The following is an 18,585-nucleotide window of genomic DNA, read 5'->3' on the forward strand; positions in this document are numbered from 1 at the left end:
GCTGGGGCTGAACCGGGGGCTTGCAGCATGCTGAGCAGAGGCTCTGCCCCGCAGCCACCCGGCCCCTCCCTCCCTCCCTCCCGCCCTCCCGCCGCAGGACCAGGGCTTGAGCCCCAGGGGGGGAGAAGAAGGCTCAGATTTGGCATCTTCAACCCAGTTGTTGCTCCTGAGAAGGAAAGAAGGAGGGTGCCCGTTGCACCCGGTTTGGCCCTTGGGGATGGGGTGGGGGAACTCAGGCCGGGGAGGTTCCTCGTGGGGGCTGCCTGGCAAATTCCCTGGGGCAGGTCCTGTTCCCTTTTGCCTTCTGGGTTAGGGCTGCATGCAGGGGGTGGGATTCATCCGGGGCATGGCTTGACCTAGAAGGAAGTTTTCCTGCCCCTTTCTCCATCCGGGGATGTATATTGGCCACTGTGTGACACAGAGTGTTGGACTGGAGGGGCCATTGCCCTGATCCAACAGGGCTTCTCTTATGTTCTTATGTGACACAGAGTGTTGGCCTGGAGGGGCCATTGGCCTGATCCAACAGGGCTTCTCTGATGTTATGTGACACAGAGCGTTGGACTGGATGGGCCATTGGCCTGATCCAACAGGGCTTCTCTGATGTTCTTATGTGACACAGAGTGTTGGCCTGGAGGGGCCATTGGCCTGATCCAACAGGGCTTCTCTGATGTTCTTATGTGACACAGAGTGTTGGCCTGGAGGGGCCACTGGCCTGATCCAACAGGGCTTCTCTGATGTTCTTCTGTGACACAGAGTGTTGGCCTGATCCAACATGGCTTCTCTTATGTTCTTATGTGACACAGAGTGCTGGACTGGATGGGCCACTGGCCTGATCCAACAGGGCTTCTCTGATGTTCTTCTGTGACACAGAGTGTTGGCCTGATCCAACATGACTTCTCTTATGTTCTTATGTGACACAGAGTGCTGGACTGGATGGGCCACTGGCCTGATCCAACATGGCTTCTCTTATGTGACACAGAGTGTTGGACTGGATGGGCCATTGGCCTGATCCAACAGGGCTTCTCTTATGTTCTTCTGTGACACAGAGTGTTGGACTGGATGGGCCATTGGCCTGATCCAACAGGGCTTCTTTTATGTTCGTATGTTCTGTGATTAGTGGTTTCCTTTCCTTGGAGCAGGTTTTGCTCTGGCGGATTTGCAGCCGGGGACCTTGAACGCCAGCTGGCCCAAAAGATGGGGGGCCTCCGAAATCACCTACCCGGCCAGGCTAGTGGAACACAGCGCTGGGGGAGAGATCCAGAAGCATCAGTTGGACACGAGGGTGCGAAAAGAACCTGGCGGCCACGGAAGAGGAGGCGGAAAAGGAGAAAGTCCTGTAAGCAAACCCCGGCTCCCTTGCCTCACCCACCCTTTCCCCCACCCCACAGCATTCGCACTCACTCAGGGCCGGGGGGGGGTGGCCAGATTCCCGGCTCTTCCAGGAAGCCAGATGGGAGGTGTGCAGGCCCCATCACGGTGGTGTGGCGGGCAAGGGCTCCTTCCAGGGCCTTCGTAGGGCGTTGCCACAGTGACGCAGCAAAGCTGGCCTGCTCGGGGGACATCTGGGGCGCTGGCCTGGATAGAAGAAATCCTGTGAATTTCCACCACTGCCGGCTTCTGTCCCTGTTGCTGTGGGCTGCATTCAGGTGCTCCCAGGAGGAGGGGAAGAAAGGCATCCCCATCCAGCCTCACTGTCCTTTCTGCACCCCATCTCAGCAGCCTGGCTGCTCTGGACAGGTGTGGGGGTGGCTGAGCTACACAGGTCACCCCTTGACAAATAAGGGGAAGGGGGAGGTCCGTTGGGGAGTGTCAGCAGCTGTGCGAGACCCTGCCTGCGAGAGCCCCCAAGAAAGTGTGGCTCAGAAGCGTGGCCGGCGTGGCATTCGAGGAGGTCTGTCATCCTGCAGCCCTGATGACTCCCCTTTCTTGAACAGGAGACCCCTTAATTTGAGTGCTTCTTTCCACTTTGAAATCCAGTCTCGTGGGTTTCCTTGGCCCTTGATCGATTGTCACAAAGCCATCTCCAAGATCTCAGTCAGGGAAACAGAAAGCTGGGATAAATGGAGGAGGTTAGATGAAAGCCAGGAGTTCCTTGCAAAGATTCTTTCAGTCCCTACATTAATACTGGAGAGGACCTTTAGTAAACCTGACTTGCTGGAAAGCTGAATCAGAAGGTCTTGGATAAAGAGACCTTTGCAAGACCCGAGCTGCCTGGCTAGAGGGGGAACAAACGTAAGGTGATCTAGAGCAGAGTTTAGAAATGTGGCAAAGTCAAGAGAGATTCACACCGTTCTAACATTTGTCTTTCAAACAGGGCCATACAAATCACTAGATTATTATGCCTCTTTGCTTGCTCTGCGATATGTTTAGAATTAATGCTAGCGTCCAGAACTTTGGTTTGGTGTTTCCGGGTCGGAGAAGGGAGGAGTGGGGAATAGAACATTTGGTGGCAGTGCAGAGTATGGGTGGGGGGCACCTGAAGGGTCATGAAGGGCTCGTGAAGGAGTGGGAAATGATCCATCAGTCTTAGGCTCAGGGGTGGCTCATCCCATGGAACAGAGCAGATGACCCAACAAAGCCGACAGAAACACAGAAGAGCCCCAATCTCAGATCGCTGCTCTTCATAACCGCAGCTGCGGAGTGTGGGTGGGAGTGGAAAGGCCTGTCTTATGGTAGCCTTGCAGGGTGTTCAAGGTGAGAGATGTTCCGAGTGGTTTGCCATTGCTTGTCTCTGCTTAGCAAGTCCTTGGTGGTCTCCCATGATCCAAATACTAACTGGGGTTGACCCCGATTAGCTTCTGAGATCCGTGGAGATCAGGCTAGCCTGGAGCCATTTGGAGCAGGGCAGGACAGCTACTTCAACGGCCCCTTTTGGCCGCGCTTCATCGGTCTTTCTGCCGCATCTCTGCCTGAGCACTGTTGTCTTCTCTCCTGGGGTCCCTTGGGAGCTCTTTCTATGCCTGGTTCAGGATTTGCGTAGCTCAAGAGCCGGCATCATATGTGGCCTTTCCATGGGCAAGACTTGCCTTTAATCCCAGCCTCCACGATGGATCAGCGATTCATTTTCATCTATTCGGTTTGTCAATACCAGAGCAATCTGGAACAGCTGTTTTCAGAATCTTGCTTGGGTCTACTCAGTGGGGCTTACTCTCAGGAAGGAGTTCTGAGGATTGCACTGTAGCGCTCTCATTCTTCTGTTGATATGGCCCCAAATCGCATTTGCGTTTTAGCTATTGCATCACACTGCTGACTCGTGTTCTGTGTATGGTCCGCTAAGGCCCCTCGATCCTTTTCACACAGACTACTTCCAAGACAAGTCTCCCACATCCTATAATATTTGATTTTTCCTACTGAAATGCAGAACTTGACATTTATCCCTGTTAAAATTGATTTTATTTGTCTTAGACCAGTTTTCCAGCCTGTCAAGACCATCCGGGATCCTGACATTGTCTTCTACTCACGCAGTAGCTCTCCAGATGTTTTTTGCCTACAACTTCCATCAGCCCTAGCCATTGGCCATGCTGGCTGGGGCTGATGGGAGTTGTAGGCAAAAAAAACATCTGGAGAGATACCATTGGCCACCCCTGTCTGCATTTGTGACCCCTCCCAATTTAGTATCATCTGCAAACTGAATAAGCATTCCCTCCTATTCCTTCATCCAAATCATTTATAAAGATATTATACAAAACAGGTCCCAGGACAGGTCCTTGAGGCACATTTCTGATTGTGCCTTCAATGTTTTGCTTTTAAGAAATTCCCAACCCTTTTCAACTCCCTTCTCCTTTGGTATTTCTGGTGATGGGATTCTACTCAGCATAACTTTAAGTTTGAAAAAAAAATTGCTTTCCTGAAGTCCAAACTATATATCCAACTGTGTAAAGCTTTTCTCTTTCCCAAGACTGTAAATTCCAAAATTGCATGGCCTAGGGTGCCCACTGCTTTCACCTCGTCAATAAGTTCTTCCCTGTTGTGAGAATCCCTTGTTTCCCTGTCCACTTTCTGGAAAACGTTGTCAGCCAAACAAGTCAGGAATTTGTTGGACATTTTGTTTTTAGCAGAGTTGGACTTCCAACAGATACGTATCACATGACCCACCATGTCATGTCTCTTTAAGAACTTTGCAGTCTGCTCTAGGATTGTCTCACCCAAGTCCTCTGGCTGGCTTGGTGGTCTATAGCAGACCCCCACCGTAATATCACAATTATTTCACACTCCTTTTATTTTTACCCAAAGACTCTCAGCTGAGCTTCCACGCTCAGTATCATGTGTTTCCTCACAAGTATATGCCACCTTTACATATAATACGACTGCTCCACTCTTCCTTATTTGTGTATCTGTTTTAAATAAGTTGTACCCCTCAGTCCTAATAATCCAGTCAGTCTCATCCCACAAAGTTTCAGTAAGGCCTATTAGGTCATAGTCCCCTTCCTGTATTAGGATTTCCAGTTCCTCCTGCTTGTTTCCCATACTCTGCGCATTAGTGTAGAGACATTGCAATCCATGTTTTATGCTCCTTGAGGTTTTCGTCTCTGTACTTAGGTGTGAGTTAATGTTACCTAACATACGTGCAAAGCTTTACAAATGAAAAAACCCCTACAAACCTTGTAGGTTGCAAATAATCAATTCAGTGTAACTTGTGTGCAAGGAGAGGAACTGGGTGGAGGGGCAGAAGGAAAGTGTTCCGTGAAGGGCACCTGCTCTCCAGCCAGGGGAGAAGCTAATTTAGACTGCCTCTATGCTCTTCGTGACACCAGCATTAAACTTCCTTGGTCTTAAAGGTGCCTGAGAGGTTGATCTCACGTCTGTTAACTCTTTTATGTGTGTGCTAATCTGCTGCAATTCACAGGTTTTAAGAAACTGCTTTAATCCAGTCTTAGCTATACTTATCACCAGGGCTTTCTTTGTAGAAAAAGCGCAGCAGGAACTCATTTGCATATTAGGCCACGCACCCCTGGTGCCAGGCCAGCTGGAACTGCGTTCCTGCTCAAAAAAAGCCTTGCTTATCACTCAGTTACTTAATGCATCTTGAATCTAACTAGCCCATCCTGGTAACTAACCTTCCTTATCCCCCCCATATGTAAGGCTTGAGGAAATTTGTTTCAATGTACCCAAAGAAGCGTGGCTGTGCACAAAAACTTATATCCAGATTTATTTATTTATTTATTTATTTATTGAGGCAATTTCTATTCCTCCCTTTCCCAAAACGGGCTCAGAGCGGATTACAACATTCTAAAAACAGCATAAAACAACAGTTAAAACCAAATCAATAGAACGAGACAATTTGATAAGTCGCATATGTTATAAATAGCGGCACAGTTGGGCACATGTTATATAAACTGAGGGTCTAAAACAGTAGATAGAGTAAAATTCATATTACAGCAGAGATGGTATAGGCCCAGCCGATGGAGTAGGACGCCCACGCCCTCAACCAAAGGCCTGTGGAATAGCTCTGCCTTGCAGGCCCTATGGAAAGGTAACAATTCAGTAAGGGCCCAGATCGTTAAAGGGAGCTGATTCTACCAGGCCGGGGCCAAGGCCAAAAAGGCCCTGGCCCTGGTTGAGGCAAGTTGGACGTCCTTTGGGCCAGAGGCGGTCAGCAGATGTTGTGTACCGGATTGTAGTGATCTCTGGAGCACTTATGAGGAGAATGAAACTTTGTTGGTCTTACGGGGGGGAGGGGGGGGGCCTGGATTCTGACTTTGATCTTTTTGGTGTGTCTGACGAAGGGAGTTTTGACTCTTGAGAGGTGAGGAAGGTTGTTGCCCTCTAAGGTGCTCCTCAACTCACCTCTCTGATTTGTATGCTTTTAGTGGCAGAAATTGATCCCAGAATTTTAGGCACGCAAAAGCAGCTATTTGGCTCGTGTGTTGAATGTCCACCATCTGCCCAGTAGAGAGTCCCACTGGTTGACCGTATGGTCTGTCCTTTGTGTCGTACTGTGCTGCTTTTGTACTTGCATCTTGTTCTGTGACTGGATACTGCTGAAGGTGGCCGGCTGTTGATGAGCCAGGAAATTAGACTTTAGGTTGGATGTTGCTGCAGCTCAGCATGAGCAGACCTTCCCTGCAGACTTTCTTAGCTGCCTCTGTTGCTTGGGCTCTCAGACTCCTTTCTGACTTTAGTATTGTGGGACTTTATACAATCTGTAACTTTAAAAACTGGCCACAACTTCATGTAATCGTGGCACTTGACTTAAAACAGCAGAACAAAGTTTAAGTCCAGTGGCACCTTTAAGACCAACAAAGTTTAATTCAGCTTCAGCCCCTGGGCTGAGACTTGGTTATGCCGCTTCAGTTCAACAGGGCCACCCACCTAAAGGGCTGCCCGATGGCAGATCAGACAAAATCACGAAGGAGAAATCTATACTTTGCTATTAGACTACCATTTTCAGAGGAAAGTATGAGGTTGCCAGCCTCCAGGTCGTGGCTGGAGAGCTGAGATTACACCTAATCTCTAGGCAACAGGGATCAGTTCACCTGGAGAAAATGGCCACTTTACATTCATAGGATTCGGTAGTGGAAAGAAAGAAGATTTTTGTGTACCACATAAGAACCTCAGAAGAGCCCTGCTGGGTCAGACCAGTGAGGGTCCATCTAGTCCAGCCTCCTGTCTCACACAGTGGCCAGCCAGTTCCTCTGGAGGGCCAACAACAGGGCAGAGAGGCCGAGGCTTTCCCCTGAGAAGAACCTCAGAAGAGCCCTGCTGGGTCAGACCAGGGAGGGTCCATCTAGTCCAGCCTCCTGTCTCAGATAGCAGCCAACCAGTTCCTCTAGAGGGCCAACAAGAGGGCAGAGAGGCCGAGGCCTTCCCCTGAGAAGAACCTCAGAAGAGCCCTGCTGGGTCAGACCAGGGAGGGTCCATCTAGTCCAGCCTCCTATCTCACACAGTGGCCAGCCAGTTCCTCTGGGAGGCCAACAACAAGGCATGGAGGCTGAGGCCTTCCCCTGAGGTTCCCTCCTGGCTCTGGGATGCAGAGGCTGAGTGCCTTTGAATGTGGAGGTTCCCCTCAGTCACCAGGGCTAGTAGCCCTTGACAGACTGATCCTCCGTGAATCTGTCTCATCCCCTTTGAAAGCTGTTCATTTTTGTGGCTGTCATCACACCTTCCGGCGGCGCATTCCATGGGGTTCTTTTGAAGGGGGATTATTACGCAAGCAGAACTACTTTGTACCAAATACTCCTAGGAAGTATACTTGATTAAAACAAGTTTTTTCTCTTAAAAAATGAAGAAACGTTAATGGATTTATTTTTAGTGTAAGGGTTATCAATGAAAAAGCTGTGGCTGGGAAGCGGCCTCACTGGGGTTCTTAGATTTCAGAGGCGCATGTGGCACATCCCGCCTTGCCAGAACCGGGTCTTGCATCTTGGCTGCTCTCCAGATTTCAAGTCTCAGCAAAACTTTCTTTCCCCTCCACCTTTGGGTCTCCTGACCCCGCAGAAATCTCCTTCAATGAACATATGAACATATGAAGCTGCCTTATACTGAATCAGACCCTTGGTCCATCAAAGTCAGTATTGTCTACTCAGACTGGCAGCGGCTCTCCAGGGTCTCAAGCTGAGGTTTTTCACACCTATTTGCCTAGACCCTTTTTTAGTGGAGATGCCGGGGATTGAACCTGGGACCTTCTGCTTACCAAGCAGATGCTTTACCCCTGAGCCACAGCCCCATTCATGGCTCTACAGGGTCTCCAGCTGAGGTTTTTCACACCTATTTGCCTGGACCCTTTTTTGGAGATGCCAGGGATTGAACCTGGGACCTTCTGCTTCCCAAGCAGATGCTCTACCACTGAGCCACCGTCCCTCCCCCAAAAGGTTGGGGACCACTGGCCTAATGAACATATGAAGCTGCCTTCTACTGAATCAGACCCTCGGTCCATCAAAGTCAGTATTGTCTTCTCAGACTGGCAGCGGCTCTCCAGGGTCTCCAGCTGAGGTTTTTCACACCTCTTTGCCTGGACCCTTTTTTGGAGATGCCGGGGATTGAACCTGGGACCTTCTGCTTCCCAAGCAAATGCTCTACCCCTGAGCCACAGCCCCATTCATGGCTCTCCAGGGTCTCAAGCTGAGGATTTTCACACCTACTTGCCTGGACCCTTTTTTGGAGATGCCAGGGATTGAACCTGGGACCTTCTGCTTCCCAAGCAGATGCTCTACCACTGAGCCACCGTCCCTCCCCTGAAATGGAAGCTGTTCCAACAACTCTTCATCGGTAGCAGCCCTGTCCTTTGGGGTTTGTCTGGAGCCTGGTTGGTCTTCGAAGGGCATTTTGCTTTGGCTTCCTGAAACAAGAAATAGTTCCAGCAGGAATTATTTCCTGGGAGGGAAAAGTGCCAGAGACTCCTGGCCAGCAGGGCTGCCTGCTCCGTTTCTCCTCTCCCTGAGGTGGGAGCCAGCTGGCACCAGCAGCCCGAAAGCTGGAGGAAGAGGGTCCGAGGCGGTGGCAGACCTGTCTGTGGGATGCCTGGGCCCCCCGCCCTGTGCCAAGGGCCACTCAGCAGGATCCAGGCTGCTGCTCACCAGAGAGCTGGCTTTTGGGCAGGAGAGTGATTTTCTCCCCAGAGAACTTGGCCCAGCCTTTTGCTCTCGTCTCAGTGCTGAAAGCCAAGCGAGATTTGAAGTCAGAAGAGCTGCAAATGGACCCTCTGGCATTTTTTACAAGCAGTTGCAGCAGGTTCCCCCAATCCCCGACTGGCACCGCTGTGCTGCTGATGGAGTCAGGTTTGGCACTGACCTCACGGGTGCCATTTGCCCTCCTGCCAGCTATTGGTATTTGCTTGCTGGGCAAAATCCCGCAGACTCCCTCCCTTTCCCACCCACCTTGGCCTGAATCTGATCTGGGCTCTCTGAGAGCTGCTGAAAACTTTTTAAAAGAGCAGAGATCTGATCGTGGATCACGTCATGGCCTTCTGCAGAGCCTTCCTCCATCTTTCACTGCTCCGGACATACCAGCTAGAGTAGGGGGCCAACCTCTAGGTGGCATCTGGAGATCTCCTGCTATCGCTATTGATTTCTGGATGTCAGAGATCAGCTCCCCTGGAGAAAATACAAATGAAATAAAAAATATTGTGCAAATCATACGATTAAATATCTTGTATAATTTATATTATGTTGTGTAAAAACATACAAAAGTTTCAATATATACAAAACATTTTAGTAACATAAAGTCTCAAATGTATTATTTCAAGGATGACTCCACAAAGTCTCTTATTTCCACAAAGAGAGTGCTCCTTCCTTCGGAAGCCGACAAGCAATGGAGGGACTCCTTTGGAACTTTATTTCTGAGTTGTAGCACTCTCTTTGTGAAAATAAGAGACTTTGTGGGGTCCTCCTTGAAATAATACATTTGAGACTTTATGTTACTAAAATGTTTTGTATGTTTTTACACAATATAAAATAAAAATTGTACAAGATATTTAATAGTGTGATTTGCACAATATTTTTTGTTTCATTTGTATTTTGTATATCGTGCTGCCATTGTTCTTTGCCCCTGGAGAAAATGGCTGCTTTGGAAGGGGGGGCCTCTGTGACTGTAGACCCTCTGAGGCCCCTCCCCTTCCCAAGCCTCGCCCTCCCCAGGCTCCACCCCTAAAATCTCCAGGGGTTTCCATACCCAGAGCTGGCAGCAGGCCTCCGTCAAGGTATTTTGTTGCCCCATCAAATGCCCCCCCACCCCCTCTTTGGCCCACCAAGGCCGGGTCCAAGTCAGGTCTCTTCGGCTTAAATGGGCATGCAGCAGTGGGTTGCCAGCTTCCAGGCGGCACCTGGGGATCCCCTTCTATCCCAGTTGATCTCCAGACAACCCGGAGTTCCCTTGGAGGGTAGACTCTAGAGCGTTGCACCCTGATAAGGTCCCTTCTCCCCCAAACCCTCCCCAGGCTCCACCCCCCTCCCAAATTTCCAGGTTTTCCCCAACCCAGAGTTGGCAGCCCTGGCATGCAGGCCCAAGAAGGGATGCCAGGCCACCTGCCACGCCACGAGCAGCCTTCTGGAGCCTGCAGGCACCTTGGGGATTCTGGGATGGGTGCTGGGTGCAGCAGCGGTGGAGGCCACAGTGGAACTCCAGTGAACACCGTGTAGATCCTTGGGCTGTGGCATCAGCTGTGGCCAAGGAACATTTTATTTTTATTTTTTTTTAAATTTTATTATTATATATTCCAACACCATTCCACCTCTGTGAGAATCCCAGGCCATAGATACATAATGATATTCCATATATTTATCACCATTAACTTTCCGTCCGAGGACAACTCCATCACTCTATTTAAACTTCCAATTCATTCAATTTCTTATTAACCAACCAATCATCTTAAATTGTTTAACCTTTTCCAAATACCTCACCATCTTTCTAAACCAGCCCTCCTCCTGTTCCCTAACCTTTAATCCATTCATTCCTCGTATCTTCATCGTTAAATACTCCAAAATTATTATATTATTCATTTTCTCCCTCCAATGATTAATTGTCAGTTCCTCAGCTTCTTTCCAATTCCTTGCTATCACCTGTCTTGCTGCTATTAACATCAAATTAATCCATTTACTGTCCTCTTTTGATTTTAACCCTACACCATCCAAATTAACAAATGCCATTGCTTTAGATATACTTATTTTTCTTCCCATAATCTTTGTCGTCTCTATGCCAACCTGAACCCAGAACTTTTTCACTAACGGACAATCCCACCCCATGTGACTGAAAGTTCCAATTTCTCCACATTTCCTCCAACAATTTTTACTCCCTGATTTAGTAATATAATACAGCTTAATCGGCAACATTTTAGAAAAGCGGCACAGCCAATCAAATCTCTAATAGTCAATCAGAAGCCTTGCTGGGCCCAAGCTCTACCTGCCCTCCCCTCCACTTGGCAGGCTCAGCGAAGGTGCTGGCAAGCACAACAGCACTATGCTGCAGAGCATCCTTGCCCTCCTGCTTGGCCGGGGAACCAGCCCTGCCTTCATGCAGAAAAGCAGCTTCCTGCAAAGCCTGGACTTTCTGCTGCATCTCTGCTTCAGGTGTGGCTGATGTAGAAGCCTGGCGGAACTGCTCACCCCAAGAGGGGCCAGTTGGAAGGAGGCTGGGCCGGAAGAGTGGGAAGCCTTCTTGGCAGAAAGGTGCTGTACGCTCAAGGATCCCTTTAGTTTTTTCTCCTCATGGTGCATTAATAGTTAAAAAAAAAGAAAAAAGGGAAGGGTAGTCCCCTGTGCAAACACCAGTCGCTTCTGACTCTGGGGTGACGTCGCATTATGACGTTGTCACAGCAGACTTTTGACGGGGTGGTTTGCCATTGTCTTCCCCAGTCCTCTACACTTTCCCCCCAGCAAGCTGGGGACTCCTTTGACCGACCTCGGAAGGATGGAAGGCTGAGTCAACCTGGAGCCGGCTACCTGAATCAGCTTCCACCAGGGATCGAACTCAGGTCGTGAGCAGAGGGCTCTGACTGCAGTACTGCAGCTTTACCAGTCTGCGCCACGGGGCTCCTGAGCATTTGTAGTACTCTCAACCAAAACTATAGGTTTTGGGCACAAATCAGGGACAAACCATTTGCTTTTCATGCCCCTCCTGATGACAAGCGACCCAGCCCTATTAGCAGAGGTGGCCAAGGCATTTGGGTGCCTGAAGCAGGCAGGAAATCCAGTGGATTTGCTCTTCTCTCCTGTGGTACTAAGAGAAACCAAGTAAAAAAGAAAAGTACCCCGGGGGTGTCCACCCAACCCAGCTTGCCTTCAGGAGGGGTTGGCTCTGACATGGATTCTGTCCTGCCTGGTGCGTCTGATGAGGAAACTCTGAAATAGAAGAACTAAGAACAGCCCTCTTGGATCTGAGCAAAGGTCCATCTAAGATAGGTCACCTCTGGCCACCAGTGGGGGATGGAGGCTACAGTTGCCAGATCCAGGTTAGGAAACTCCCAGAGATGTGGGGGTGGAGCCTGGGGAGGGGAGGGCAGGGCCTCAGTGGAGCACAAGGCCATTGACCCCACACTCCAAGGCAGCCATTTTCTCCAGGGGAACTGGTCTCTGTAGCCTGGAGAGGAGCTATAATTCTGGGGGATCCCCAGGCCCCACATGGTGGCTGGCATCCCTAATCTGTATTCTTCCAGCTGTGACCAACCTGTGGCACAACAAATCACCCCTGCAGTTGACCCTCTGCAGCTGGTTCTTCCCTGGATACTGCCACTGAGCCACAGCCCCATTCATGGCTCTCCAGGGTCTCAAGCTGAGGTTCTTCACGCCTACTTGCCTGGACCCTTTTTAGTTGGAGATGCCGGGGACTGAACCTGGGACCTTCTGCTTCCCAAGCAGATGCTCTACCACTGAGCCACAGCCCCATTCATGGCTCTCCAGGGTCTCAAGCTGAGGTTCTTCACACCTATTTGCCTGGACCCTTTTTAGTTGGAGATGCCAGGGACTGAACCTGGGACCTTCTGCTTCCCGAGCAGATGCTCTACCACTGAGCCACAGCCCCATTCATGGCTCTCCAGGGTCTCAAGCTGAGGTTTTTCACACCTATTTGCCTTTTTAGTTGGAGATGCCAACTAATTGAACCTGGGACCTTCTGCTTCCCAAGCAGATGCTCTACCACTGAGCCACCGTCCCTCTCTCTCAAAACCCCTTGCCCCTTTCCACCTAATATCGGGAGCAAAGCGAAGCATTAGATAGGAGAGAGGTGTCAAGAGTTTCTTTGGGCAGAACTGGAGCAGGCTGGGATTTATTTATGCATTCTGATGGGCTTGGATTTCAGTGCTGCTGCCTTCACAGGACAGTGCTGAGGCTTGAACCTTCCCTTCCCAGTTCCTGCCCCGCTCTCTTCCTCCCAGTCTGTAGTGGCTTTTGAAAAAGAAGTGGCTGTGCCCCTGATGGAGGGAGGCGTGGCCTTATCCCTGTCTGCTGAGCCGTAGGGGGGCCTGTCCAAAGAGCTTAACGCCATGTCCTGCTTGAATGCGTTCTTGTTGAAGGATGCTGACCTGATCAGTCGGGCAAGCAGGTTCTCACTGCAACCACACCTTTGTCCTAGGATGCTGAGACTATGCCCCTGGGAAGTCTTGAAAATCCCTCCCTCTCGCCACACACTCTACCTGCAGGCACACAGCTATTGCCCTGTTGCAGCGGTTTACTGCTGGTCTGGCCTGCCCGCATGATTCCTGTACCTCTGGGTTGGTGTGGGGATACTGGCGTCCTCTCCCCCACGGCTCCTCTGGCATCCTGAAGCTTCCATTGCCAGGCGCTTCCAGCCCACACTTGCCTCCTCCCCTTCCCAAGCCCCCTTAATGGATGCCATTAAAATCGGCCCTCGGTGTGCGCGAGTGTTAAGCTAGATTAAACGGGAGGTGTGCAGAAGATCTCATCCATAATGAATAAGATCATCACTCACCCGTGAGCGGAGCAATGGAAGAATTGCTGCTGCTTGGGCGGAGGGTGGGGGGGTGGGGAGGGTGGCAATGCTCACGAGTTGGTGCATCGCTACAGCCACTGGCACCAAATAGGAGGAGCCCCTTGTGCTCGTCGGAGGCTGCCGTTCTCTTCCTGATTGGGGGCTGCACACTCCAAAACCAAATCCTTGCATTGCCTGGAGAAGCAACGGAGAAGGGCTGGATTCTCTTTCAAGCCCCAACCGAGCATATTGGGGCTTCCACAGTCCTCCATCACTTTCCTAGCCAGAGTAGTTGGAGGAGGGGTGGGGTAAACCTGAAGCAACACAAAAGACAGGGATGCCTCTGAGCATGTGCCAAGTAGCCACAAGCCAGCCTGGGAATTCAGAGGTTCAGAGGACCTAGCAGATAGAGCATTATAATGTTATAACATTACAGCAATATGTCAATTGCCGCTTTTTAAAAGCACCTTCTGGTGGTGCTGGGAGTGGCAGATGGGAGGGGGGCTGTAGTAAGGAAAGGGTGGGTGCTTTGTTGCCATGCTGTCTGTCTGTACATTGAAGCTCTCTGAGGTATCATCCTGAGCATTTGCTGAGCAGATCTACATGCTTGTCGTAGTTTCATAGCGCTAGGATCGGTGCATGTGACTTGCTTTCTCCCTGCCTGTGAGGCCACTTGGCAACTGTAGATTTCATGAGTGGGTGCTGAGAAGTCTGTGTTGGAGATCTCTGGGTCTTCTCAAAGGACTACATTTCCCAGTGTTCTCTGTTCAGTTTGTTGAGGGCTGAGTGACAGATGGGCCTAGGGCTGCCAACCTCCAGTCAGGGCCTGGAGATTTCCCCGAATCTCAGCTGATCTCTAGAGATCAGTCCCCCTGTAGAAAACGGCTGCGTGGGAGGATGGATTATCTGGCATTCTAGCCCTTCTGATCTCGCTCCCCTTTCCAAACCCCACATCCGCAAGCTCCACCCTCCCCCAAATCTCCAGGAATTTCTAGGGTTGCCAAATCCAATTCAAGAAACATCTGGGGACTTTGGGGGTGGAGCCAGGAAACTTTGGGGGTGGAGCCAGGAGACATTAGGGGTGGAGCCAAGATCAAGGCTATGACAAGCATAATTGAACTCCACAGGGAGTTCTGGCCATCACATTTAAAGGGACAGCACACCTTTTCAATGCCTTCCTTCCATAGGAAATCATGAAGGATAGGGGCACCTTCTTTTGGGGCTCATAGAATTGGACCCCCTGGTCCAATCTTTTTGAAACTTGGGGGGTATTTTGGGGAGAGGCACTAGATGCTATACTGAAAATATGGTGCCTCTACCTCAAAAAACAGCCCCCCCCAGAGCCCCAGATACCCACGGATCAATTCTCCATGATTTTCTATGGGAATAAATCTCCATAGGGAATAACAGAGTTCCCATCAGACATTTCCCTCCCCTCCCCCCGCTTTCTGACGACCCTGAAGCGGGGGGAGGGCCTCCAAACCGGGGGATCCCCTGCCCCCACCTGGGGATTGGCAACCCTAGGAATTTCCCAAGCCAGAGTGGGCAAGCATTGTTGATAGATGATGATAGGCAGCCCCTCGCCCTTGAGGTTTTCGTGTCTGCCCTCTTTACGCAGGAGGTGAGAGGGAGGGGCCTGATTTTTAGGGGAACTGAAGCCTCCCATCACCCCGGCCTTCCATACCCTCTTGCTGCAGGCCCTTTTCTCCCTGCCCAGCCCTGATAGCAGCAGTGAGCTTGGCTGAAGAGAAAAGGGTCTGAGGCCGTGGGCCTCGTCATGCCGTCGGGATGCCAAAGCAGACCTCCCCCTCTCCTGCTTCAGTGGACCAGGGGCGGGGGCAGCTGCACGGGTGAGCCACGGCTGTCTCAGCTGGCCTCGTGGATCTCATTTGGCATCAGACAAACGGCCGCTTCAGTCCAAGGTGGTTTCTGATAGCAGCCAGCCAGGCGCCCCGCCAGGACAGGACAGAAACTGACTTCCTCAGCCCCTGGCCTCAGGAGAGAGGCTGCCTTTGAGCATTTCAGTTCCAGTCCAGGAGCAACTCAGAGGTCAATGAGAGTTTCCAGGGCATAGCTTTTGAGAGCCAGAGCTCCTTTCGTCAGACATCCTAGGGACGGAGATCTCTATGCTCTTTCATCCTGTCCACGAGGGGGAGGGGGAGAGGGGAGGGAGGCTTGCAAAGGGTGCTGGAAGAGGACCCCAGAGTCCCGTACTTGTTGGAATCTGCCAGTCAAGATTGGAAGGACTCCGAGATCTCCATTTCAACCCATGTCTCGCGAAGGGAGCTTTGACTCTGCAGGCTTCTCCCAGAATCTCTTGTTGGCCTCCAACAGACCAACACGGCAACCTGTGGAAATGACTTTTAGGTGTAGGTGGGGTATTTATCCAGCAGAACCAACGGCTGCTGATGGCTCTGTGTGTCCTTCCCTGCTCCTTGCGTTGGTCTTCCTGCTCTTTCTTCTTTCGAAGCCGCAGTGGCCATTGCCGCATCTTCTGTCAGATTTTTGGTTTTGCTTCCCTGCACACCAGCGGGATGACAGCTCCCTGCAGTTCTTTTGGAGGGTGGTCGTTCAGGAGTCCTCAGTCATCAACTCCTGCTTGACAAGGAATTTCTGAGGCATTTCTACCATAGCTTTACAGTGGGTTCTCTTGGCCTGTTCGCAAGCTGGCGGTTCTGCAGGTTGGAGAGCAGGATCTTACGTGATCACATGCGAATATTATCCACATGCGAGAGCCAGTTTGGTGTAGTGGTTAAGTGTGCGGACTCTTATCTGGGAGAACCGGGTTTGATTCCCCACTTTTCCACTTGCACCTGCTGGAATGGCCTTGGGTCAGCCAGAGCTCTGGCAGAGGTTGTCCTTGAATGGGCAGCTGCTGTGAGAGTCCTCTCCAGCTCCACCCACCTCACAGGGTGTCTGTTGTGGGGGAGGAAGGGAAAGGAGATTGTGAGCCGCTCTGAGACTCTTTGGAGTGAAGGGTGGGATATAAATCCAGTATAAATCCAGTATCTTCATCTACCTCACAGGGTGTCTGTTGGGGAGGAAGATAAAGGAGATTGTGAGCCGCTCTGAGACTCTTCGGAGCGGAGGGCGGGATATAAATCCAATATCTTCATCTACCTCACAGGGTGTCTGTTGTGGGGGAGGAAGGGAAAGGAGACTGTGAGCCGCTCTGAGACTCTTCGGAGTGGAGGGCGGGATATAAATCCAATATCATCTTCTTCTTCTTCATCCTTGGATGGGGGTAGGGAGAGGAAGAGGCGACTGACGGATCTGGCTCTTTACAGCTTTTTTTGCTGATAGGCTTGTGTGGATGTATGCAAAGGGACGACCCACCACCTGCGCATCATGAATGCTCATTCCAGAATAAAACAGTGTTTGTCTTTAAAGTGCCAGAGAGGCCCAGTGTTACCTGCCCATGGCTTCTGGCGGGGCCCACTGCCAACTGACCCTTTGCCATGTGCCTACCTTGCTACCGGCCTGTGTGCCCTTCCCCCATCTTCTCCTTGGCGCTCCACCTCCCCCCGGTCCCTGCCATACGGGGCTGCCCAGCTCTGTGCTGCCCGGTGCCGTTGGAGAAAGGGCATGCAGGAGGGTTCGTGGGCAGAACAAGGGCACGTAGGCAGGTGGCCAAGTGGGAAAAGAGATGCCAGTGAGGGTGGGCAGACAGGAGAGGGCTCCTGAGCCCTCTCTGGCTGGGCCCACCAAAAGCGGGAACTATGGCTGACTCAAGGCCATTCCAGCAGCTGCAAGTGGAGGAGTGGGGAATCAAACCCGGAGTTTGAACCGGGTTTGACTCCTTTGGGTTTGAGACAGACCTCAGGACACATACCCAGGGACAAGCGTTCTCTCTCTCCGTCTTCCACCACTGGCAGGTAAGGAACTCTGGTGAGCAGGGGAGGAGCCCGTCAACATTCCAGACTCCTAACTGGGGATGGGCACAAACCTTGGTTCGTGGACCGTGACGCAGCAGTTTTTGCGAGGAATTTCAGTTTATGCCCATCCCTACTCCTAACCCATGATAGAATCATGGAATAATAGAGTTGGAAAGAACCTCATCTAGCCTCTGTTTAAAAACCTCCAAGGAAGGAGAGCCCACCACCTATCGAGGAAGCCTGTTCCACTGAGGAACTGCTCTAACTGCCAGGAAGTTCTTCCTAATGTTGAGTCAGATACTCTTCTGATTTAATCATGTTTCATTAGGAATAGGCAGACTCAAGAACAAGTCATGTCAGACTAACCTAATCTCTTTTTTTGAGAAAGTGACTACCTTGCTGGATCAGGGGAATGCTGTAAACATCGTTTATCTTGATTTCAGTGAGACTTTTGATAAGGTTCCACATACAATCCTTGTTGAGAAGTTGGTAAAATGTGGTTTGGATCCTGTTACTGTTAGGTGGATTGGGATGGAGAAGGTAGAGAAAGAAGTACTTTTCTCCCTTTCTCACAATACAACAACTCGTGGGCATTCGATGAAATTGCTGAGCAGACAGGTTAAAACGGATAAAAGGAAGTACTTCTTCACCCAAAGAGTGATTAACATGTGGAATTCACTGCCACAGGAGGTGGTGGCGGCCACAAGCATAGCCACCTTCAAGAGGGGTTTAGATAAAAATATGGAGCAGAGGTCCATCAGTGGCTATTAGCCACAAAAATTTTTTGCCGCTGTGTGACACAGAGTGTTGGACTGGATGGGCCATCGGCCTGATCTAACATGGCTTCTCTTATGTTCTTATGTTCTTAATGGCCTTGGGTCAGCCATAGCTCTCTTATCTGGGAGAACCGGGTTTGATTCCCCACTCCTCCACTTGCAGCTGCTGGAATGGCCTTGGGTCAGCCAGAGCTCTAATAGAGAGCCAGTTTGGTGTAGTGGTTAAGTGTGCAGACTCTTATCTGGGAGAACCGGGTTTGATTCCCCACTCCTCCACTTGCAGCTGCTGGAATGGCCTTGGGTCAGCCAGAGCTCTCTTATCTGGGAGAACCGGGTTTGATTCCCCACTCCTCCACTTGCAGCTGCTGGAATGGCCTTGGGTCAGCCAGAGCTCTCTTATCTGGGAGAACCGGGTTTGATTCCCCACTCCTCCACTTGCAGCTGCTGGAATGGCCTTGGGTCAGCCAGAGCTCTCTTACCTGGGAGAACAGGGTTTGATTCCCCACTCCTCCCCTTGCAGCTGCTGGAATGGCCTTGGGTCAGCCATAGCTCTAATAGAGAGCCAGTTTGGTGTA

General features: G+C 50.9%; 1 protein-coding gene across 1 annotated transcript in view; it reads left to right on the forward strand.

The window, feature by feature from the left end:
• The first annotated feature begins 1,191 nt into the window (after positions 1-1,191).
• The window catches only part of ADAM11 (ADAM metallopeptidase domain 11), a 97,777-nt gene continuing 80,383 nt past the window's right edge, over positions 1,192-18,585 (forward strand). Inside the window, exon 1 of the mRNA XM_060256022.1 lies at positions 1,192-1,336. The gene's annotated coding sequence lies outside the window, so the exon portion shown is untranslated. The remainder of the gene's footprint in view (positions 1,337-18,585) is intronic.

The sequence above is a fragment of the Heteronotia binoei genome, chromosome 15 (genome assembly GCF_032191835.1).
Source record: "Heteronotia binoei isolate CCM8104 ecotype False Entrance Well chromosome 15, APGP_CSIRO_Hbin_v1, whole genome shotgun sequence".
Classification (NCBI taxonomy): domain Eukaryota; kingdom Metazoa; phylum Chordata; class Lepidosauria; order Squamata; family Gekkonidae; genus Heteronotia; species Heteronotia binoei.